At 47.8% G+C, this 24507-nt stretch overlaps 1 long non-coding RNA gene across 1 annotated transcript in view; it reads left to right on the forward strand.

The window, feature by feature from the left end:
- The first annotated feature begins 697 nt into the window (after nucleotides 1–697).
- Nucleotides 698–24507, forward strand: part of LOC134947971 (uncharacterized) — a 63627-nt gene continuing 39817 nt past the window's right edge. The window contains exon 1 of the long non-coding RNA XR_010182885.1: nucleotides 698–974. This is a non-coding gene — a long non-coding RNA (uncharacterized LOC134947971). The remainder of the gene's footprint in view (nucleotides 975–24507) is intronic.

Consider the following 24507-nt stretch of genomic DNA (forward strand, 5'->3'; position numbering starts at 1 on the left):
CCTGTGTGATACCTTTCTTATCATTTAAATAGTTCAACACAGGTGACGCCAATCATATATTAAGAGGGAAGTCCAGGTAGAGAGCAGTTTGTTCCTCCTGGAATGGGTCATGTTGGGAGGTATGCACAATCTAATATACATTCCCCCCACTTCCTTGTGCCCCTCCTTCCCCCACACACGCGGCCTAGGGCCTAATTCAGCATGGATCGTAGATGTACGAAAAACCGCACACCTACAAACCATTACACTAAAATGTAGGGGGACGCCCAGCATAGGGCTAGTCCCCCCTGCGTGCCGGGTCCTGCCCTCCCCTCATCCCCCCTGCAAACATGCCAGCACATTGCAATGTCAATCAGGCAGAGGCGTTCGTATATGTGAAATGTTATCACATCTCACAGTGTGCGCACGCGTAGTGCGGCTTCTGCACGTGCGCACACTTCAAAAGGCCCCGGCATGCGAACGCAACCGTACCTGCGTTCCATGCTGAATCAGGGCCTTAATTCGGCTCTGCCTCTGCATGTCAGCATGTAACCTCTGCGTGTCAGCATGTAACCTCAGCGCAGAGCCGGCGCAACCCGCTCAGCAGAGTCTGCAAAGCAGGGAGGCGCTGGCCAAGAGAGGCGCTCTCCCTGCTCTGAGACTCTGCTGCTGCGCGCTGCTGCTGCCGGCTGCCACAGCAACAAGAGGCTCGAGACCAGTCCACCAGCTGATCTTCCCTCCCTCCTCCTACCAGCAGAACACACAGGGGGGGGGTTCACTCCATCGTCCGCACAGGCTGGCTACTTTCACTTTCTATTCCACGTCCTGGCTGCTTGTGATTTATGACATGACATGAAGCTGTTCTCCGTTCTCCCTGCGCTCCAGCCCTCCCCCTCTACAACATGCTGATGCAGGGGCTTGAGTGTGATCAGAGCAGGCCGAGTTTAACTCTTTGTAACCTGTTTTCTAATGTATTGAAGAATGCTGCTGCTGCTGTAAGTGTGTGCTTTCTATATATATATTTTTTTTTACCAGAGCTCTATCTATCTAGGGGGTGGGGGGAAGCGAGCAATTATTATATGTATAAATGGCACTGAAACTGTGGGCATGTGTATAAGTAGCACACACGTATATGTGTAACTGTATACGTGACACTGATACCGTGGCCATTATTATGTGTGTAAGCGGCACTGCTACCGTGGGCATTATTATGTGTGTAAGCAGCACTGCTACCGTGGCCATTATTATGTGTGTAAGCAGCACTGCTACCGTGGGCATTATTATGTGTGTAAGCGGCACTGCTACCGTGGGCATTATTATGTGTGTAAGCAGCACTGCTACCGTGGGCATTATTATGTGTGTAAGCAGCACTGCTACCGTGGGCATTATTATGTGTGTAAGCGGTACTGCTACCGTGGGCATTATTATGTGTGTAAGCGGTACTGCTACCGTGGGCATTATTATGTGTGTAAGCGGTACTGCTACCGTGGGCATTATTATGTGTGTAAGCGGCACTGCTACCGTGGGCATTATTATGTGTGTAAGCAGCACTGCTACCGTGGGCATTATTATGTGTGTAAGCGGTACTGCTACCGTGGGCATTATTATGTGTGTAAGCGGTACTGCTACCGTGGGCATTATTATGTGTGTAAGCGGCACTGCTACCGTGGGCATTATTATGTGTGTAAGCAGCACTGCTACCGTGGGCATTATTATGTGTGTAAGCAGCACTGCTACCGTGGGCATTATTATGTGTGTAAGCGGTACTGCTACCGTGGGCATTATTATGTGTGTAAGCGGTACTGCTACCGTGGGCATTATTATGTGTGTAAGCGGTACTGCTACCGTGGGCATTATTATGTGTGTAAGCGGCACTGCTACCGTGGGCATTATTATGTGTGTAAGCGGCACTGCTACCGTGGGCATTATTGTGTGTGTAAGCGGCACTGCTACCGTGGGCATTATTATGTGTGTAAGCGGCACTGATACCGTGGGCATTATTATGTGTGTAAGCAGCACTGCTACCGTGGGCATTATTATGTGTGTAAGCGGCACTGCTACCATGGGCATTATTATGTGTGTAAGCAGCACTGCTACCGTGGGCATTATTATGTGTGTAAGCAGCACTGCTACCGTGGGCATTATTATGTGTGTAAGCGGCACTGATACCGTGGGCATTATTATGTGTGTAAGCAGCACTGCTACCGTGGGCATTATTATGTGTGTAAGCAGCACTGCTACCATGGGCATTATTATGTGTGTAAGCAGCACTGCTACCGTGGGCATTATTATGTGTGTAAGCAGCACTGCTACCGTGGGCATTATTGTGTGTGTAAGCGGTACTGCTACCGTGGGCATTATTATGTGTGTAAGCGGCACTGCTACCGTGGGCATTATTATGTGTGTAAGCAGCACTGCTACCGTGGGCATTATTATGTGTGTAAGCAGCACTGCTACCGTGGGCATTATTATGTGTGTAAGCGGTACTGCTACCGTGGGCATTATTATGTGTGTAAGCGGTACTGCTACCGTGGGCATTATTATGTGTGTAAGCGGCACTGCTACCGTGGGCATTATTGTGTGTGTAAGCGGCACTGCCTCCGTGGGCATTATTATGTGTGTAAGCGGTACTGCTACCGTGGGCATTATTATGTGTGTAAGCGGCACTGCTACCGTGGGCATTATTATGTGTGTAAGCGGCACTGATACCGTGGGCATTATTGTGTGTGTAAGCGGTACTGCTACCGTGGGCATTATTATGTGTGTAAGCGGTACTGCTACCGTGGGCATTATTATGTGTGTAAGCGGCACTGCTACCGTGGGCATTATTATGTGTGTAAGCGGCACTGATACCGTGGGCATTATTGTGTGTGTAAGCGGCACTGCTACCGTGGGCATTATTATGTGTGTAAGCGGCACTGATACCGTGGGCATTATTGTTTGTATAAGCGGCACTGCCTCCGTGGGCATTATGTGTAAGCGGCACGGAAACTGTGAGCATTATTATGTGTAACTGTATCATACTTACCTACTCTCCCGGAAGCTGTGGGAGGCTCCCGTTTTTTGGGGTAGCCCCCCGCACCCCCGGAAGAGTGGGCAGGTCTCCCGCATCCTGCTCGCACCCTAGTGATGCGGGCAGGATGGAGAGTTAACCTCCCGATTCGCGGGTCCGTCGGGTGGAGAAGGGGTTAAAATGACGCAAATCGCATCATTTTAGCCCCGCCCCCTTCCCGCGGACCCGCGAATCGCTACATTTCCCGATGCGGGGGGCGGGGCTTAGTGATGTCACAGTCCGGCCCCGCCCCCCGAAGTCACTGCAGCGTCTTCTCTCCGGGCTTCTCCCGGAGAGGAGAAAGAAAATGTCGGTAAGTATGAACTGTATACGTGACACTAATACCGTGGGCATTATTATGTGCTATCATGGGAATTGTGTATATGGGGCACTACTGTGTAGCATAACGTGAATATGGGGCAGTACTGTGTGACGTAATATGAAATAGGGGCACTACATACTGACGATACTTTTGTGCTACTTTGTGGTGTAATTTGAATTTGGGGTACAATTGTGTGGGCACACCCCTTCCTTGTGAGACCTCACTTGCCTTCAGTGTGTGCTTTCCCTTTATTAAGTATTGGAGAGAAGGCGCAAATTTATAGTTTGCAGGGAGGCGCCAAACACCCTAGCACCGGCCCTGCCTCAGCGTGTCAGCATGTAACCTCTGCGTGTCAGCATGTAACCTCAGCGTGTCAGCATGTAACCTCTGCGTGTCAGCATGTAACCTCTGCGTGTCAGCATGTAACCTCTGCGTGTCAGCATGTAACCTCAGCGTGTCAGCATGTAACCTCAGCGTGTCAGCATTTAACCTCAGCGTGTCAGCATGTAACCTCAGCGTGTCAGCATGTAACCTCAGCGTGTCAGCATTTAACCTCTGCGTGTCAGCATGTAACCTCAGCGTGTCAGCATGTAACCTCTGCGTGTCAGTATGTAACCTCAGCGTGTCAGCATGTAACCTCAGCGTGTCAGCATGTAACCTCTGCGTGTCAGCATGTAACCTCTGCGTATCAGCATGTAACCTCAGCTTGTCAGCATGTAACCTCAGCGTGTCAGCATTTAACCTCTGCGTGTCAGCATGTAACCTCAGCGTGTCAGCATGTAACCTCAGCGTGTCAGCATTTAACCTCTGCGTGTCAGCATGTAACCTCTGCAAGTCAGCATGTAACCTCTGCGTGTCAGCATGTAACCTCAGCGTGTCAGCATGTAACCTCAGTGTGTCAGCATTTAACCTCTGCGTGTCAGCATGTAACCTCAGCGTGTCAGTATGTAACCTCTGCATGTCAGTATGTAACCTCTGCGTGTCAGTATGTAACCTCAGCGTGTCAGCATGTAACCTCTGCGTGTCAGCCTGTAACCTCAGCGTGTCAGCATGTAACCTCAGTGTGTCAGCATTTAACCTCTGCGTGTCAGCATGTAACCTCTGCGTGTCAGCATGTAACCTGTACATACACATTGTGTCTACTTGCCTTTATTATACAGATTGTGCAGAGTCTCTGTAGCTCATTGAACACCTCACATTGCAGTTGCCGTACACTGAGAGACGTCAGGCTAAATGCAAGGACACAAAGGAGCTGTCAGGTGACAGGAGAACTTTCTATGTCATATACACAGTGGCCTCACAGGACCCTGACTTTCCCTGATGCTTTTGAAATCACAGAAAGGGAAAGCGCACAAAGACACTAATTACATACACAGTATAACGACCAGGCCAGAGCTAATCACCTGGGGAATAGTGAAAGGAAGGAGATCACCTGTGCTGGGTAAAATGCTGCAATCAGCGGGAGACCTTCCACCTGTCTGCCATATTGTATGGAGGCTGGGGATGTTATGTGTCCCACCTTCGGAGACTCCATACATCTAGAAATACATATTCATTATTTTCCACCTACACATGATTTTCATTTTGTCAATTCATCTTGCAATTTTTTTTTCTAAATATATTGGGGATGAAGGGGGGAAGGGAGTTTGGTTGCTATGGGCAACTTCTACACACAGGGTTTGGTATAAGAGATCTACAGTCAACACGTCAAGCCCATATGGGAATTATATTCAGCTGCAACCTCCAATGCGACTGTCACTGGATAGGTACCAACCTTTCTGCTCTCTTTGCAATTCTGCTTGTGTCCAACTCTGAATATTGGGGGTAATTCCAAGATGATCGCAGCAGGAATTTTTTTAGCAGTTGGGCAAAACCATGTGCACTGCAGGGGGGGCAGATGTAACATGTGCAGAGAGAGTTAGATTTGGGTGGGGTGTGTTCAATCTGCAATCTAAATTGCAATGTAAAAATAAAGCAGCCAGTATTTACCCTGCACAGAAAAAAAATAACTGACCCAAATCTATAACTCTCTCTGCACATGTTACATCTGCCCCCCCTGCAGTGCACATGGTTTTGCCCAACTGATAACAAAAATCCTGCTGCGATCAACTCAGAATTACCCCCATTGCCCTCTTTCTCTGCCCCTCCCATCTGGGTTCTATGCATAATGGTAAGTAGCAGAGTCTATGTATTAAGCCTTGGACAGAGATAAAGTGGAGAGAGATAAATTACCAGCCAATCAGCTCTTAACTGTCATGTTACAGGCTGTGTTTGAAAAATGACAGTTAGGAGCTGGTTGGAACTTTTCACCTTTTTCCACTTTATCTCTGTCTAATGGGCCCTACACACTGGCTGATATCCAAGAACGATATGAACAATATCGTTCATATCGTTTAGTGTGGAGGCACCGACGATGAACGATGCGCGTCCCCGTAGTCGTTCATCGTTGGTTTTTGATTGTATTTCAGTTAGTGATGAGCGAGTTCGGTTCCTCGGAATCCGAACCCGCCCAAACTTCACCTTTTTTTTCACGGGTCCGAGCAACTCGGATCCTCCCGCCTTGCTCGGTTAACCCGAGCGCCCCCGAACGTCATCATCCCGATTCGGATTCTATATAAGGAGCCGTGCATCAGCGCCATTTTTCACTCGTGCATTGGAAATGATAGTGAGAGGACGTGGCTGGCGTCCTCTCAGTTTCTATGTTTAGGGGGCTGCAAATATCTGTGCTCACTGCTTTATTCTGGGGACTAGCAGTATTATATAGGAGGAGTACAGTGCAGAGTTTTGCTGACCAGTGACCACCAGTATTATACGTTCTCTGCCTGAAAAACGCTCCATATCTGTGCTCAGTGTGCTGCATATATCTTTGCTCACACTGCTTTATTGTGGGGACTGGGGACCAGCAGTATTATATAGGAGGAGTACAGTGCAGAGTTTTGCTGACCAGTGACCACCAGTATTATACGTTCTCTGCCTGAAAAACGCTCTATATCTGTGCTGCATTGTAGTATATATAGTAGGAGTACAGTGCATAATTTTGCTGACCACCAGTATATAATATATAGCAGTACGGTACAGTAGGCTACTGCTCTACCTACCTCTGTGTCGTCAAGTATACTATCCATCCATACCTGTGGTGCATTTCAGTTTTGCACAGTTTGCTGACCACCAGTATATAATATATAACAGTACGGTACAGTAGGCCACTGCTCTACCTACCTCTGTGTCGTCAATTATACTATCCATCCATACCTGTGGTGCATTTCAGTTTTGCACAGTTTGCTGACCACCAGTATATAATATATAGCAGTACAGTACAGTAGGCCACTGCTCTACCTACCTCTGTGTCGTCAAGTATACTATCCATCCATACCTGTGGTGCATTTCAGTTGTGCACAGTTTGCTGACCACCAGTATATAATATATAGCAGTACGGTACAGTAGGCCACTGCTCTACCTACCTCTGTGTCGTCAAGAATACTATCCATCCATACCTGTGGTGCATTTCAGTTGTGCGCAGTATATATAGTAGTAGTCCATTGCTATTGATACTGGCATATAATTCCACACATTAAAAAATGGAGAACAAAAATGTGGAGGGTAAAATAGGGAAAGATCAAGATCCACTTCCACCTCGTGCTGAAGCTGCTGCCACTAGTCATGGCCGAGACGATGAAATGCCATCAACGTCGTCTGCCAAGGCCGATGCCCAATGTCACAGTAGAGAGCATGTAAAATCCAAAAAACAAAAGTTCAGTAAAATGACCCAAAAATCAAAATTAAAAGCGTCTGATGAGAAGCGTAAACTTGCCAATATGCCATTTACGACACGGAGTGGTAAGGAACGGCTGAGGCCCTGGCCTATGTTCATGGCTAGTGGTTCAGATTCACATGAGGATGGAAGCACTCATCCTCTCGCTAGAAAAATGAAAAGACTTAAGCTGGCAAAAGCACAGCAAAGAACTGTGCGTTCTTCTAAATCACAAATCCCCAAGGAGAGTCCAATTGTGTCGGTTGCGATGCCTGACCTTCCCAACACTGGACGGGAAGAGGTGGCGCCTTCCACCATTTGCACGCCCCCTGCAAGTGCTGGAAGGATCACCCGCAGTCCAGTTCCTGATAGTCAAATTGAAGATGTCACTGTTGAAGTACACCAGGATGAGGATATGGGTGTTGCTGGCGCTGAGGAGGAAATTGACAAGGAGGATTCTGATGGTGAGGTGGTTTGTATAAGTCAGGCACCCGGGGAGACACCTGTTGTCCGTGGGATGAATATGGCCATTGACATGCCTGGTCAAATTACAAAAAAAATCACCTCTTTGGTGTGGAATTATTTTAACTCAAATGCGTACAACAGGTGTCAATCCGTGTGTCGCCTTTGTCAAGCTGTAATAAGTAGGGGTAAGGACGTTAACACCTAGGAACATCCTCCCTTATACGTCACCTGGAGCGCATTCATCAGAAGTCATTGACAAGTTCAAAAACTTTAGGTGACAGCGGAAGCAGTCCACTGACCACTAAATCCCTTCCTCTTGTAACCAAGCTCCTGCAAACCACACCACCAACTCCCTCAGTGTCAATTTCCTCCTTACACAGGAAAGCCAATAGTCCTGCAGGCCATGTCACTGGCAAGTCTGACGAGTCCTCTCCTGCCTGGGATTCCTCCGATGCATCCTTGAGTGTAATGCCTACTGCTGCTGGCGCTGCTGCTGTTGCTGCTGGGAGTCGATCGTCATCCCAGAGGGGAAGTCGGAAGACCACTTGTACTACTTCCAGTAAGCAATTGACTGTCCAACAGTCCTTTGCAAGGAAGATGAAATATCACAGCAGTCATCCTGCTGCAAAGCGGATAACTCAGGCCTTGGCAGCCTGGGTGGTGTCAAACGTGTTTCCGGTATCCACCGTTAATTCGGGATCAGTACTAAATGCCGGTGGTCGGAATCCCGGCGGTCGAAATACCGACACCGGAATCCCGACCACACAATCCCGACAGGGGTGGCGAGCGGAACGCAGCCCCTTGCGGGCTCGCTTCGCTCGCCACGCTGCGGGCACGGTGCCTCGCTACGCTCGGCACACTATTATATTCTCCCTCTATGGGTGTCGTGGACACCCACGGAGGGAGAATATGTCAGGATTGCGGCGGTCGGGATTGCGGCGGTCGGGATTCCGGCGTCGGTATTTCGACCGCCGGGATTCCGTCCGGCGGCATCTTGACCGGATCCCGTTAATTCACAGGAAACTAGAGACTTGCTTGAGGTACTGTGTCCCCGGTACCAAATACCATCTAGGTTCCATTTCTCTAGGCTGGCGATACCGAGAATGTACACAGACCTCAGAAAAAGAGTCACCAGTGTCCTAAAAAATGCAGTTGTACCCAATGTCCACTTATTCACGGACATGTGGACAAGTGGAGCAGGGTAGACTAAGGACTATATGACTATGACAGCCCACTGGGTAGATGTATGGACTCCCGCAGCAAGAACAGCAGCGGCGGCACCAGTAGCAGCATATTGCAAATGCCAACTCGTTCCTAGGCAGGCTACTCTTTGTATCACCGCTTTCCAGAAGAGGCACACAGCTGACAACCTCTTACGGAAACTGAGGAACATCATCGCAGAATGGCTTACCCCAATTGGACTCTCCTGGGGATTTGTGACATCGGACAACGCCACCAATATTGGGGGTAATTCCAAGTTGATCGCAGCAGGATTTTTGATAGCAACTGGGCAAAACCATATGCACTGCAGGGGAGGCAGATATAACATGTGCAGAGAGAGTTAGATTTGGGTGGGGTGAGTTCAATTTTCAATCTAATTTGCAGTGTAACAATAAAGCAGCCAGTATTTACCCTGCACAGAAACAATATAACCCACCCAAATCTAACTCTCTCTGCACATGTTATATCTGCCTCCCCTGCAGTGCACATGGTTTTGCCCAGTTGCTATCAAAAATCCTGCTGCGATCAACTCAGAATTACCCCCATTGTGCGTGCATTACATGTGGGCAAATTCCAGCACGTCCCATGTTTTGCACATACATTGAATTTGGTGGTGCAGAATTATTTAAAAAACGACAGGGGCGTGCAAGAGATGCTGTCGGTGGCCCGAAGAATTGCGGGCCACTTTCGGCATTCAGCCACCGCGTACAGAAGACTGGAGCACCAGCAAACACTCCTGAACCTGCCATGCCATCATCTGAAGCAAGAGGTGGTAACGAGGTGGAATTCAACCCTCTATATGCTTCAGAGGATGGAGGAGCAGCAAAAGGCCATTCAAGCCTATACAGCTACCTACGATATAGGCAAAGGAGGGGGAATGCACCTGAATCAAGCGCAGTGGAGAATGATTTCAACGTTGTGCAAGGTTCTGCAACCCTTTGAACTTGCCACACGTGAAGTCAGTTCAGACAGTGCCAGCCTGAGTCAGGTCATTCCCCTCATCAGGTTTTTTCAGAAGAAGCTGGAGAGATTGAAGGAGGAGCTAAAACAGAGCGATTCCGCGAGGCATGTGGGACTTGTGGATGGAGCCCTTAATTCGCTTAACCAGGATTCACGGGTGGTCAATCTGTTGAAATCAGAACACTACATTTTGGCCACCGTGCTCGATCCTAGATTTAAAACCTGCGTTGTATCTCTCTTTCCGGCAGACACAAGTCTGCAGAGGTTCAAAGACCTGCTGGTGAGAAAATTGTCAAGTCAAGCGGAACGTGATCCGTCAACAGCTCCTCCTTCACATTCTCCCGCAACTGGGGCGGCTAGGAAAAGGCTAAGAATTCCAAGCCCACCCGCTGGCGGTGATGCAGGGCAGTCTGGAGCGAGTGCTGACATCTGGTCCGGACTGAAGGACCTGCCAACGATTACTGACATGTCGTCTACTGTCACTGCATATGATTCTGTCACCATTGAAAGAATGGTGGAGGATTATATGAGTGACCGCATCCAAGTAGGCACATCAGACAGTCCGTACGTATAATGGCAGGAAAAAGAGGCAATTTGGAGGCCCTTGCAGAAACTGGCTTTATTTTACCTAAGTTGCCCCCCCTCCAGTGTGTACTCCGAAAGAGTGTTTAGTGCAGCCGCTCACCTTGTCAGCAATCGGCGTACAAGGTTACTTCCAGAAAATGTGGAGAAGATGATGTTCATCAAAATGAATTATAATCAATTCCTCCGTGGAGACATTCACCAGCAGCAATTGCCTCCAGAAAGTACACAGGGACCTGAGATGGTGGATTCCAGTGGGGATGAATTAATAATCTGTGAGGAGGGGGATGTACACAGTGAAAGGGGTGAGGAATCGGAGGATGATGATGAGGTGGACATCTTGCCTCTGTAGAGCCAGTTTGTGCAAGTAGAGATTGATTGCTTCTTTTTTGGTGGGGCCCCAAACCAACCAGTCATTTCAGTCACAGTCGTGTGGCAGACCCTGTGGCTGAAATGATGGGTTTGTTAAAGTGTGCATGTCCTGTTTATACAACATAAGGGTGGGAAGGCCCAAGGACAACTCCATCTTGCACCTCTTTTTTCTTTCATTTTTCTTTGAGTCATGTGCTGTTTGGGGACTATTTTTTGAAGTGCCATCCTGCCTGACACTGCAGTGCCACTCCTAGATGGGCCAGGTGTTTGTGTCGGCCACTTGGGTCGCTTAGCTTAGTCATCCAGCGACCTCGGTGCAAATTTTAGGACTAAAAATAATATTGTGAGGTGTGAGGTGTTCAGAATAGACTGGAAATGAGTGGAAATTATGGTTATTGAGGTTAATAATACTATGGGATCAAAATGACCCCCAAATTCTATGATTTAAGCTGTTTTTGAGGGTTTTTTGTAAAAAAACACCCGAATCCAAAACACACCTGGATCCGACAAAAAATTTTCAGGGAGGTTTTGCCAAAACGTGTCCGAATCCAAAACACGGCCGCGGAACCGAATCCAAAACCAAAACACAAAACCCGAAAAATTTCCGGTGCACATCACTAATTTCAATGCAAGCCAATTTGGACGATATCGATTATCGTTCAAATCGCACTAATCGTACAGGGCCCATAAGACTGAGGGGGTCATTCCGACCCGAACGCTCGCTGCAGTTTGTCGCAGCGCAGCGATCGGGTCGGAACTGTGCATGCGCCGGCGCCGCAGTGCGCCTGCGCATGGCAGTCGTCGCTACCTAGCGATCGCCTCTGAGACAGAGGCGGTCGCTGGGCGGGAGGGGGCTGAACGGTGGCGTTAAGCCGCCATTTAGGAGGTGCGGTCCGGCCAACGCAGGCGTGGCTGGACCGTTGGGGGGGCGGGCCGCAGCGGCTGCGTGACATCTCACGCAGGCGCTGCGGCCAGCGGCAGCGACAAACAACTCCCGGCCAGCCGCAAGAGCTGCGCTGGCCGGGAGTTACTCCTGAAATACAAAAGCATCACCGCTGTGCGATGCTTTTGTATTTGTGCGGGGGGGGGGGGGGCGGCACTGACATGCGGGGCGGACTAGCCCTGTGCTGGGCGTCCCCCCCGCATGTCAAGGAAGATTATCGCAGCTGTGCTAAATTTAGCACAGCTACGATCAACTCGGAATGACCCCCTTAGTAAATAGACCCCCTAGACTGAATACTGATCCAGCCAGGACGTAAGGATGACAGATCTGCACTTTCTAGATAGTAACAGGTCAACACCATATGGTTAATGCAATAGGCCGCCAAGTACAAAAAGCCGACCCAAAAGGTCGACAATGTTTGACATGATAATGGTCAACAACATACAAATGGTTCACACATTTTTGGTTTTTTTTCCACATGTTTTACCAACATTTGCTGGATTTACTATCCACGTAGCCTACAACTGGGAATAGTGTCCTGTGGCCAGCGCAGCGGTAGTGGAGCGATCCATCTTGCCCGAAGCGTGGTGAGCGTCAACGTTTCTACAGATGGTGGTCACAGAACCGGCTGGAGTGAAGTAAATACGGCTGGAGTAAAGTTATGTCATCATTAGTAACGTGTTGATGATAGCTGCCATTTAAATAAAATCAAAACAAAAAATAACAGAGTAACCAGCACCTGCGCCTACAGTCTGGTCTGGTTACTGCTAAGGCTGGATGCTGAGCATGAGGTGACGCCACAAACATGGCAACCAGCAGCCGGCGATACCAGATTGGGCTGCTCACTGTACCTGGTAGACGAGCATTGTGGGCTTCCCACCCCCCTGCCGTTATGGGAAACGTTTCCAGGCTGGCCATCGCAGGCAGAATGTCCTAATGGGACCTCAGCCTACAATTACAAAAGCGCCTCCAGTTTATTATTAAATGAGAGGTCTGTAGGTGAACAGCCAATCACAGGAGCTTTATTTCACTTCAGCCAATCAGAGTTTAGTTGCTGTGTTTGTTGTTCACAGACAATCCTCTTTACTTTCATGTTTCTTCTTCACTAGGAGTATGTTCATGGCGTCCTATTATGTTAATTTCTTTTCCTATTGGTTGTACTGTATTTACTGCAGAACAGATGTAAAAGCAGCATGATTCAGCATGAGAATTCCGCTCTCTGCTGACCAGTCCTGGACGACTTTTATGAGTGACTTATGTCTATGAGGCTGTTGTTTAAACACATCATATACCAAATTATAGCTCTTGGTCCACAGATTTGCAGAAAAATATTGATGTTGTAATTGGTTGGTTCGTTTTGGAGTTATGTGGCAAAACGTCTACTAACCAATTACAATGCATCACCATTGTACTCTGGAAAATGTGACAGTTGGTCGACTCTGCCTGTGCACCTGCTGGTTGATCTGGAACATGTGACCTGCTGGGTGGTCTGGAAACTGTGACAGTTATTTGCAGCCACCCACTAAACAGGGATTTTTCTAAAATTCATCTCCTAAGGGGGTGAAAAGTTTTAAAATGTTCCGCCCAGCAAACCTTTGCCTGGTTTAAACTTTTAGTAATTATTATTACTACAGATCACCAGTGATTAGTATTAGAAGTGGAAAGAACTTTATAGTAGAGAAGTTATAATACTTTGATTGGAATATATTTTTAGTAGTGATGAGCGAGGTTCGGTTTTACTCGGTTCTCAAAACGGCATCTTATTGGCTATCCAAAACACGTGACATCCGTGAGCCAATAAGATGCCGTTTTGAGAACCGAGTAAAACCGAGTAAAACCGAGTAAAACCGAATCCGCTCATCACTAATTTTTAGATGCACGTATTCACTGCCTGATAGAAATCAAATTGTCTTGTACTCCTCATTGCTGTTAAAGGCTCGTTTGGAGGAACGATCCTTCAAAAATATCTCACGCCACTTCCCAGGAAGAGGGGCCTATTAGCGACAGGAGACTGCCCCGATAAAGATCCATTCCTGTTTATTACTTGGCTAACGCAGTAGATAATATCGCAGCCATCTTGCGCATTAATTTAAGGAGCGATGCACTACACCGCCCCGATGTACGGGAAAGTCATCTCCTATTTGTCTAATTTTCGGAGTTTGACACCAGCCATCCTCATGTGGCACTAGCCCAATCTTTGTAATGGAAGGAGAATCCATTCCTTTGGCTCCTGACGCAGAACACATGTGACCTACAGTAAGATCGCGCATGCACAGTAACGCCACAGGGACAGAACTCGGCAGTATAAACTCCCGCTGGTATGAGCACAGAAAGTGAAGATTTGCATGGGGCCTTAATATTAGCCAGAGGAGGCATTCTCACAGGCGCTGTCCAGGCAGAGAGCGGGTGTGGCTCATAGGGTCAACAGTAACTACTAGGTTGACAGTCATTAGGTTGAGCACTATTGGTCCACAGTGACTAGGTCGACACCTGAAATTGGCCGACACTGTCATTAGGTGGACATGGAAAAGGTCGACATGGAAAAAGGTTGACATAAGGTTTTTTTTTAAAATTGTGTCGTTTTCTTTGTAAGGTGACCGGAAACCCCAATTAGTGCACCGTGTCCCCTCGCATGACGAGCGAACTTTGGGCAGGTTACTATTCACAGTCGTAGTCCACGTGGATCCTAAAGTATGAAAAAGTTAAAAAAATGTGGAAAAAAATCACGTCGACCTTTGCCATGTCGAACTAGTGACCGCATCGACCTAATGACCACGTCGACTTCATGCATGTCGACCAATAGTGGTCGACCTAACGAGTGACGACCTCAGTGATGACCTACGTACAGATGGGTCCACGGTTATCTTGGCTAGTTTATGACAACTTGCTCCCATAACTCAATTTTTCTTACCATGTCACATTTTGCGCAGAACGCAGTGTTGGCGGCTTCTCATCCGAATGAGCCCTAAGACGGCTTTGGTTTTACCGAAAGCTTCCATTACTGCAGCAGAGTCTCAGACTTCAACTGTCAATCAAACTTCTGCATTTGTTCCACAAATACCGGTGTTGAGTACAAATAATGTGTTACACGGTGGCCGCTGATTATCCTGGCAGTGAAAACTGAACACAACACGCCATTGTGTTCACCGGTTAGAAAAAGGTTTATTGACAATTATTTTTTTCAAGGCTCCACATCGTCTTTTGTCCAACTTTAGTTTAATGTAGTGTTAGGCTCCAATTTCGGAAGGCTTAATTAGGTACAGCACTTTTCCTCTGTAATTACATGGTGTTTCAGGAGACATTAGCTCCAAAACCTTCCGGACGCAAGGTGTGCAGGCTCACTTGGAACAGAAAGTCTTGTTTACAGCGCCGTCTACTCTTAATTAAGAGCTGATAAATTCTCATTCCGAAATGGTGACAAGTAGACGTCTCTCCAGCTTCATCTGCTTTCCTGATCAATCATTCGTCAGGGAGAGAAGTCCTGATACGGGCGATCAATGATGCATTTCTGATTTTTTTTCCGTGTTTTTGTCCAAAAAGTTCTCAGCCTCCGGTACAATCCTTAATGAACTGCTAAAAAGACATTTTGTGAAAGCATCTCAGAGTTTGATGGAGCTGGTGCTTGAAGTAAACAAATTAAAAGATATTAAAATAAGTTAGATGAGCACTTAATTATCCAAATTATTTGGAAAACTATAATGTACTGACTGCTCAGCTTTACTTAACAGTAATTAAGCCAACTCGCTTTGATGCCTAAACACAGAGCTTGATCCCGACGTGAATTTATATTTTAATGATGGAGAGAGACCAATCTCTGCAGAGACCTGAATTATGCACCCAGACATGATTAAGTAAGTCCTGTGCGCCACCCGCGGTGCTTTCCGCAGCAAGAAGTCAGGCTGGCAAAAGTGTTTATAGAATTAAGGGGGACATTTACTAAGCAATGATAAGAGCGGAAAAGTGAGCCTGCGGAGAAGTTGCCCATGGCAACCAATCAGCACTGAAGTAACATCTATAATTTGCATACTATAAAATGATGCAGAGCTGCTGATTGGTTGATGGGGCCACTTCTCCACTGGCTCACTTCTCCATTCTTATAACTGCTTAGTAAATGTCCCCCTAAGTTTCTGCTCCTTTCTTACAGTTTGGAAGGAATGTTTAGCACCCTAGGTGTACATTTACTAAAGGGCGGGTTTTTAGAAGTGGAGATGTTTCCCATAGCAACCAATTAGATTCTAGCTATTATCTTCTGGAAGGTGCTAGATAAATGTTAAGTAGAATCTGATTGATTGCTATGGGTTACATCTCCACTTCTAAAAACCCACACTTTAGTAAATATACCCCTTAGAGCGTCTCCAAAGGGCCGCTTGGTGCAAAAGGAGAAAGTTTGAGCCTGAAGTGAAGACCAGTCAGTCATATCGTCACTTTAGTTGCAGATGTAGTGCTGTCATGGCACCCAGCAGCCAGTACAACTGCAGCCTGTGGGTGCTCCGGGCACCACTCTGCTTCCTGGAGGGAGTCCCTCCCATGCGCAACATCATGACATCACGGGTTTAGGGGGCAGGACTGGCACGGGGTGGCATAGATCCCTGTTCCGGCACCACATACTGTTAAATGATGTTGAGAGAATATATACAATGAAAACAGACCTTAATTACTGATCTGTATAGATGACCTACTTTTAGGAACATGCAGTGAATCGCAGCATCAATTTTCCATCCTACCTACTTCACTAGGAAAGTGGGGCGGAATGCGGAAGGGTGACCTGACCTCCGGGGAGCCTAGGAGAATTCCCCAGAGTCTAGAAGTCTTCTGGACACTTTGCCAGTGTAGGAAAAAGTTATCCATGAAAGCCTCAAGGGGCCCTTTGCAAAGATACTGATATGGGGCCCTTTCAGCCTCTCTGTTTTTTAAGAAAAAACAAGCAACCCAGGTCCTATCTCTTCACCCAACCTCCTTTATTTGTGACTCCATGGACCCTATGTTCTTATATGATTAATTAGAAGCCCAAGAGAGAAGTTATGGAAATCCATGTTGTGTTATCTGCCACTCACAGTTCTCCATGGAAATTGTAATGAACCAATGATGTCACAGTGATGTCATTATTACAGATCTTCCTGTATTTAGCGCTGGGCCTGCTCTGACGTCCGACACACACATCCACAGGTCAATCTCAGTTGTACACATGTCAGTGGATGGGTGTAACTGTGTGATAATGGGGCACTCCTCCGTAGGCTAAGATTAGTGAAGAGGTGGACACAGAATTGCAGAATTCTCTTTTTATGGGCTCTCATAGGACAGACACTGCCCGCCACGCAAATATTGTGTCTATGCATGGCCGGTGCAAGGTTTCTCAGCAACCTAGGTAAAACTTCAGCCTACCGCCCCCAACCACCACCAATACCCCCTTCCCAGCCCTTCAGATGAAAGTGTGATTTATAAATTCCACAGCCACCACTGCATTAAGTACAACAAGGGTGTTTCTTTCGGAGATATCCTTAATTTTGTGATAGGCAGACTCAGTGGGGCCCCCTGCCCAGATTCCGGTGCCCTAGGCAGCTGCCTAAAGCTGTCTAATAGTAGACCCGGCCCTGTGTCTAAGCCACTATACAGTTGTTGCATTATTATCAATAAATAGGTGACTTTTAGTTTTTTTACATCCCAATTCTTGCCTCCGTGTCTTTATTTCTCAATGAATGAAGTTTATTTAGCGATGAACACACACACACGCAGGACACATGTCAGCCGTTAGTACAGTAAGTGTATGAGACGTGCAGGGTCCTTCGCACATCATCGCGGAAGGAGAGAGTCTGCATTAGGGATGCCGCTGTCAGATTAGATTGCAGCAGTTCCACTGTCAGACTGATACATAGAAAACTGTCATGTATATTTTTAGTATTTTTCATCTTTTTGATGTGGTATTTGAGAGTCATTCCCACTCACTCACAACTAAGTACAAGCAGGTACCAACCTTTCATCTTACGGGAGCGCAGTTTATTTTACGAAGCGAAACAAGGAAGCCGTCAGTCCGTATACTTATAATCAGCGAGAGAATTAAGTCGCAAGCAAATCCCTCTTTACCACTTCAGCCACTTGGTAAATGTATGTCACTGTGAGTAATAGGCCCTACTGAATACGGCGCTATGGAATAAATTTACTGCTTATTAGATGAGTAATAATGACGGGCAGCTAATTCTACAGAGGATTACAGAAATATATTGTAAGGAACAGTGTTACTGCAAAGTTGCAAACTAAGTTTAATGTCAAATGAAGATATAACATCAGAGAATCCTCCTGACTTGGTCATACATTAGGATTAATAATGATCATTGCTGATAAACTTAAACACAAAGGACCGTCTGTCGCTAATATCATTCAATAAAGCACATAAATACGAAAATATTGTGTAACAGGAGACTTGCTAGAATGTGTTCTGCTACAAAAATTCCGCCAGCGACCGACTCCAGGCTTGTGCAAAAATAAGAATTTACTTACCGATAATTCTATTTCTCGTAGTCCGTAGTGGATGCTGGGGACTCCGTAAGGACCATGGGGAATAGCGGCTCCGCAGGAGACTGGGCACAAAAGTAAAGCTTTAGAACTACCTGGTGTGCACTGGCTCCTCCCCCTATGACCCTCCTCCAAGCCTCAGTTAGGATACTGTGCCCGGACGAGCGTACACAATAAGGAAGGATTTTGAATCCCGGGTAAGACTCATACCAGCCACACCAATCACACCATATAACTTGTGATCTAAACCCAGTTAACAGCATGATAACAGAGGAGCCTCTAGAAAAGATGGCTCACTACAACAATAACCCGATTTTTTGGTAACAATAACTATGTACCAGTATTGCAGACAATCCGCACTTGGGATGGGCGCCCAGCATCCACTACGGACTACGAGAAATAGAATTATCGGTAAGTAAATTCTTATTTTCTCTGACGTCCTAGTGGATGCTGGGGACTCCGTAAGGACCATGGGGATTATACCAAAGCTCCCAAACGGGCGGGAGAGTGCGGATGACTCTGCAGCACCAAATGAGAGAACTCCAGGTCCTCCTCAGCCAGGGTATCAAATTTGTAGAATTTTACAAACGTATTTGCTCCTGACCAAGTAGCTGCTCGGCAAAGTTGTAAAGCCGAGACCCCTCGGGCAGCCGCCCAAGATGAGCCCACCTTCCTTGTGGAATGGGCTTTTACAGATTTTGGCTGTGGCAGGCCTGCCACAGAATGTGCAAGCTGAATTGTACTACAAATCCAACGAGCAATAGTCTGCTTAGAAGCAGGAGCACCCAGCTTGTTGGGTGCATACAGAATAAACAACGAGTCAGATTTTCTGACTCCAGCCGTCCTGGAAACCTATATTTCCAGGGCTCTGACAACGTCTAGCAACTTGGAGTCCTCCAAGTCCCTAGTAGCCGCAGGCACCACAATAGGTTGATTCAGGTGAAACGCTGAAAACCACCTTAGGGAGAAACTGAGGACAAGTCCTCAATTCCGCCCTGTCCGAATGGAAAATCAGATGAGGGCTTTTACAGGATAAAGCCGCCAATTCTGACACACACCTGGCCCAGGCCAGGGCCAACAGCATGACCACTTTCCATGTGATATATTTTAACTCCACATATTTAAGTGGTTCAAACCAATGTGACTTTTGGAACCCAAAAACTACATTTAGATCCCAAGGTGCCACTGGAGGCACAAAAGGAGGCTGTATATACAGTACCCCTTTCACAAACGTCTGAACTTCAGGGACTGAAGCTAGTTCTTTTTGGAAGAAAATTGACAGGGCCGAAATTTGAACCTTAATGGACCCCCATTTCAGGCCCATAGACACTCCTGTTTGCAGGAAATGTAGGAATCGACCTAGTTGAAAATTCCTCCGTCGGGGCCTTACTGGCCTCGCACCACGCAACATATTTTCGCCAAATGCGGTGATAATGTCTTGCGGTTATATCTTTCCTGGCTTTGATCAGGATAGGAATGACTTCATCCGGAATGCCTTTCTCCTTCAGGATCCGGCGTTCAAACGCCATGCCGTCAAACGCAGCCGCGGTAAGTCTTGGAACAGACAGGGTCCTTGCTGGAGCAGGTCCCTTCTTAGAGGTAGAGGCCACGGATCCTCCGTGAGCATCTCTTGAAGTTCCGGTTACCAAGTCCTTCTTGGCCAATCCGGAGCCACGAATATAGTGCTTACTCCTCTCCATCTTATAATTCTCAGTACCTTGGGTATGAGAGGCAGAGGAGGGAACACATACACTGACTGGTACACCCACTGTGTTACCAGAGCGTCTACAGCTATTGCCTGAGGGTCCCTTGACCTGGCGCAATACTTGTCGAGTTTTATAAACATGTGGAAGACTTCTGGGTGAAGTCCCCACTCTCCCGGGTGGAGGTTGTGTCTGCTGAGGAAGTCTGCTTCCCAGTTGTCCACTCCCGGAATGAATACTGCTGACAGTGCTATCACATGATTTTCCGCCCAGCGAAGAATCCTTGCAGCTTCTGCCATTGCCCTCCTGCTTCTTGTGTCACCCTGTCTGTTTACGTGGGTGACTGCCGTGATGTTGTCCGAATGGATCAACTCCGGGTGACCTTGAAGCAGAGGTCTTGCTGAGCTTAGAGCATTGTAAATGGCCCTTAGCTTCAGGATATTTATGTGAAGTGATGTCTCCAGGCTTGACCATAAGCTCTGGAAATTCCTTCCCTGTGTGACTGCTCCCCAGCCTCGCAGGCTGGCATCCGTGGTCACCAGGACCCAGTCCTGAATGTGCGGCCCTCTAGAAGATGAGCACTCTGCAACCACCACAGGAGAGACACCCTTGTGCTTGGTGACAGGGTTATCCGCTGATGCATCTGAAGATGCGACCCGGACCATTTGTCCAGCAGGTCCCACTGGAAAGTTCTTGCGTGGAATCTGCCGAATGGGATTGCTTCGTAGGAAGCCACCATTTTTCCCAGAACCATTTCATTGATGTACTGAGACTTGGCTCAGTTATAGGAGGTTCCCGACTAGCTCGGATAACTCCCTGACTTTCTCCTCCGGGAGAAACACCTTTTTCTGGACTGTGTCCAGGATCATCCCTAGGAACAGAAGACGAGTCGTCGGAATCAGCTGCGATTTTGGAATATTGAGAATCCAATCGTGCTGCCGCAACACTACCTGAGATAGTGCTACACCGACCTCCAACTGTTCCCTGGATCTTACCCTTATCAGGGAATCGTCCAAATAAGGGATAACTAAAATTCCCTTCCTTCGAAGGAGTATCATCATTTCGGCCATTACCTTGGTAAAGACCCGGGGTGCCGTGGACCATCCATACGGCAGCGTCTGAAACTGATAGTGACAGTTCTGTACCATAAACCTGAGGTACCCTTGGTGAGAAGGGTAAAATTGGGACATGAAGGTAAGCATCCTTGATGTCCCGAGACATCATGTAGTCCCCTTCTTCCAGGTTTGCAATCACTGCTCTGAGTGACTCAATCTTGAATTTGAACCTCCGTATGTAAGTGTTCAAGATTTTAGATTTAGAATCGGTCTCACCGAGCCGTCCGGCTTCGGTACCACAACAGTGTGGAATAATACCCCGTTCCCTGTTGCAGGAGGGGTACCTTGATTATCACCTGCTGGGAATACAGCTTGTGAATGGCTTCCAAAACTGCCTCCCTGTCAGAAGGAGACATCGGTAAAGCCGACTTTAGGAAACGGCGAGGGGGAGACGTCTCGAATTCCAATTTGTACCCCTGAGATATCACCTGAAGGATCCAGGGGTCTACTTGCGAGTGAGCCCACTGCGCGCTGAAATTCATTGAGACGGGCCCCCACCGTGTCTGATTCTGCTTGTAAAGCCCCAGCGTCATACTGAGGGCTTGGCAGAGGCGGGAGAGAGCTTCTATTCCTGGGAACTGGCTGATTTCTGCAGCCTTTTTCCTCTCCCTCTGTCACGGGGCAGAAATGAGGAACCTTTTGCCCGCTTGCCCACGAAAAGACTGCGCCTGATAATACGGCGTCTTCTTATGTTGAGAGGCGACCTGGGGTACAAACGTGGATTTCCCAGCTGTTGCCGTGGCCACCAGGTCTGAAAGACCGACCCCAAATAACTCCTCCCCTTAATAAGGCAATACTTCCAAATGCCGTTTGGAATTCGCATCACCTGACCACTGTCGTGTCCATAACCCTCTACTGGCAGAAATGGATAACGCACTTAGACTTGATGCCAGTCGGCAAATATTCCGCTGTGCATCACGCATATATAGAAATGCATCTTTTAAATGCTCTATAGGCAATAATATACTGTCCCTATCTAGGGTATCCATATTTTCAGTCAGGGAATCCGACCACGCCAACCCAGCACTGCACATCCAGGCTGAGGCGATTGCTGGTCGCAGTATAACACCAGTATGTGTGTAAATACATTTTAGGATACCCTCCTGCTTTCTATCAGCAGGATCCTTAAGGGCGGCCATCTCAGGAGAGGGTAGAGCCCTTGTTCTTACAAGCGTGTGAGCGCTTTATCCACCCTAGGGGGTGTTTCCCAACACACCCTAACCTCTGGCGGGAAAGGATATAATGCCAATAACATTTTAGAAATTATCAGTTGTTATCGGGGGAAACCCACGCATCATCACACACCTCATTTAATTTCTCAGATTCAGGAAAACTACAGGTAGTTTTTCCTCACCGAACATAATACCCCTTTTTGGTGGTACTCGTATTATCAGAAATGTGTAAAACATTTTTCATTGCCTCAATCATGTAACGTGTGGCCCTACTGGAAGTCACATTTGTCTCTTCACCGTCGACACTGGAGTCAGTATCCGTGTCGGCGTCTATATCTGCCATCTGAGGTAACGGGCGCTTTAGAGCCCCTGACGGCCTATGAGACGTCTGGACAGGCACAAGCTGAGTAGCCGGCTGTCTCATGTCAACCACTGTCTTTTATACAGAGCTGACACTGTCACGTAATTCCTTCCAACAGTTCATCCACTCAGGTGTCGACCCCCTAGGGGGTGACATCACTATTACAGGCAATCTGCTCCGTCTCCACATCATTTTTCTCCTCATACATGTCGACACAAACGTACCGACACACAGCACACACACAGGGAATGCTCTGATAGAGGACAGGACCCCACTAGCCCTTTGGGGAGACAGAGGGAGAGTTTGCCAGCACACACCAGAGCGCTATATATATACAGGGATAACCTTATATAAGTGTTTTTCCCCTTATAGCTGCTGTATTTTTAATACTGCGCATAATTAGTGCCCCCCTCTCTTTTTTAACCCTTTCTGTAGTGTAGTGACTGCAGGGGAGAGCCAGGGAGCTTCCCTCCAACGGAGCTGTGAGGGAAAATGGCGCCAGTGTGCTGAGGAGATAGGCTCCGCCCCCTTCTCGGCGGCCTTATCTCCGGTTTTTCTGTGTATTCTGGCAGGGGTTAAATTCATCCATATAGCCCAGGAGCTATATGTGATGCATTTTTTTGCCATCCAAGGTGTTTTTATTGCGTCTCAGGGCGCCCCCCCCCCAGCGCCCTGCACCTTCAGTGACCGGAGTGTGAAGTGTGCTGAGAGCAATGGCGCACAGCTGCAGTGCTGTGCGCTACCTTGTTGAAGACAGGACGTCTTCTGCCGCCGATTTTCCGGACCTCTTCTGTCTTCTGGCTCTGTAAGGGGGCCGGTGGCGCGGCTCTGGGACCTATCCATGGCTGGGCCTGTGATCGGTCCCTCTGGAGCTAATGTCCAGTAGCCTAAGAAGCCCAATCCACTCTGCACGCAGGTGAGTTCGCTTCTTCTCCCCTTAGTCCCTCGATGCAGTGAGCCTGTTGCCAGCAGGTCTCACTGAACATAAAAAACCTAAAACTAAACTTTTCACTAAGCAGCTCAGGAGAGCCACCTAGTGTGCACCCTTCTCGTTCGGGCACAAAAATCTAACTGAGGCTTGGAGGAGGGTCATAGGGGGAGGAGCCAGTGCACACCAGGTAGTTCTAAAGCTTTACTTTTGTGCCCAGTCTCCTGCGGAGCCGCTATTCCCCATGGTCCTTACGGAGTCCCCAGCATCCACTAGGACGTCAGAGAAAACAACAAATACCTTTTATTCAGGTAGCTCAAAACAAAGATATACATAAAAAAAGATCACTGTCTTTAGTATAAACTACCAGGGAGGTTAGGCCCTGCCTCACTCCCTCTTACTTAATGAGGAACCCTTCAGGTCCCGGCATCCTGACACTAGTGGCCCAGCCCCCCGGATCCCACTGTCCCTAGCAGGCCTATCACCTGGAGAGTAACTGCCTTCAGGAGCCCTGACTCATGGGAGAGACTCTGCTTTAAACCCAGCACCCAGGTGCTGGCTGATGAAGCAGCTTCTTGGGCTAAGAAGCCTATAAGACCTGGTCTGGGCCAAATGGATGGGAACCCGGTCCATCCACACTTCCCATCCACCCCCAGGACCCTGTGTGTAGCTTACAGGTGGCAAAGTACCTCTCCTGCCCCAATTGGTTATTTCTGAGTATGAATTAATAATTAACAAGCTGAAAGAAGTTTTAACTGGCGTGCCCTCTTAAAAAAAATATCTAGTGGACATTTCCATAAGGGATACGTTTGTCCTGGTATACTCTGTTATAATAAAGTGTGTGGGGCAGGTAAAAACTGCAGACAATATGATAAAAACTGTCAAAGCAGCACAGAGAACTTCAGGACAGTGATGTGCTGATCTTAAGGGGTAATCAGGCTGTTGTGGAATAGTGGAAGAAGGTGCATAGCGGTATCCATGAGTCACAGTAGCATGATATAAGGTGGGGAACGGAGGGAAGCAGGAAGGTAGAGTGATAAAGTGGAAGGAGCAGGTTCCTCTAACAGCACA

Source organism: Pseudophryne corroboree, chromosome 8, assembly GCF_028390025.1.
Source record: "Pseudophryne corroboree isolate aPseCor3 chromosome 8, aPseCor3.hap2, whole genome shotgun sequence".
Lineage (NCBI taxonomy): Eukaryota > Metazoa > Chordata > Amphibia > Anura > Myobatrachidae > Pseudophryne > Pseudophryne corroboree.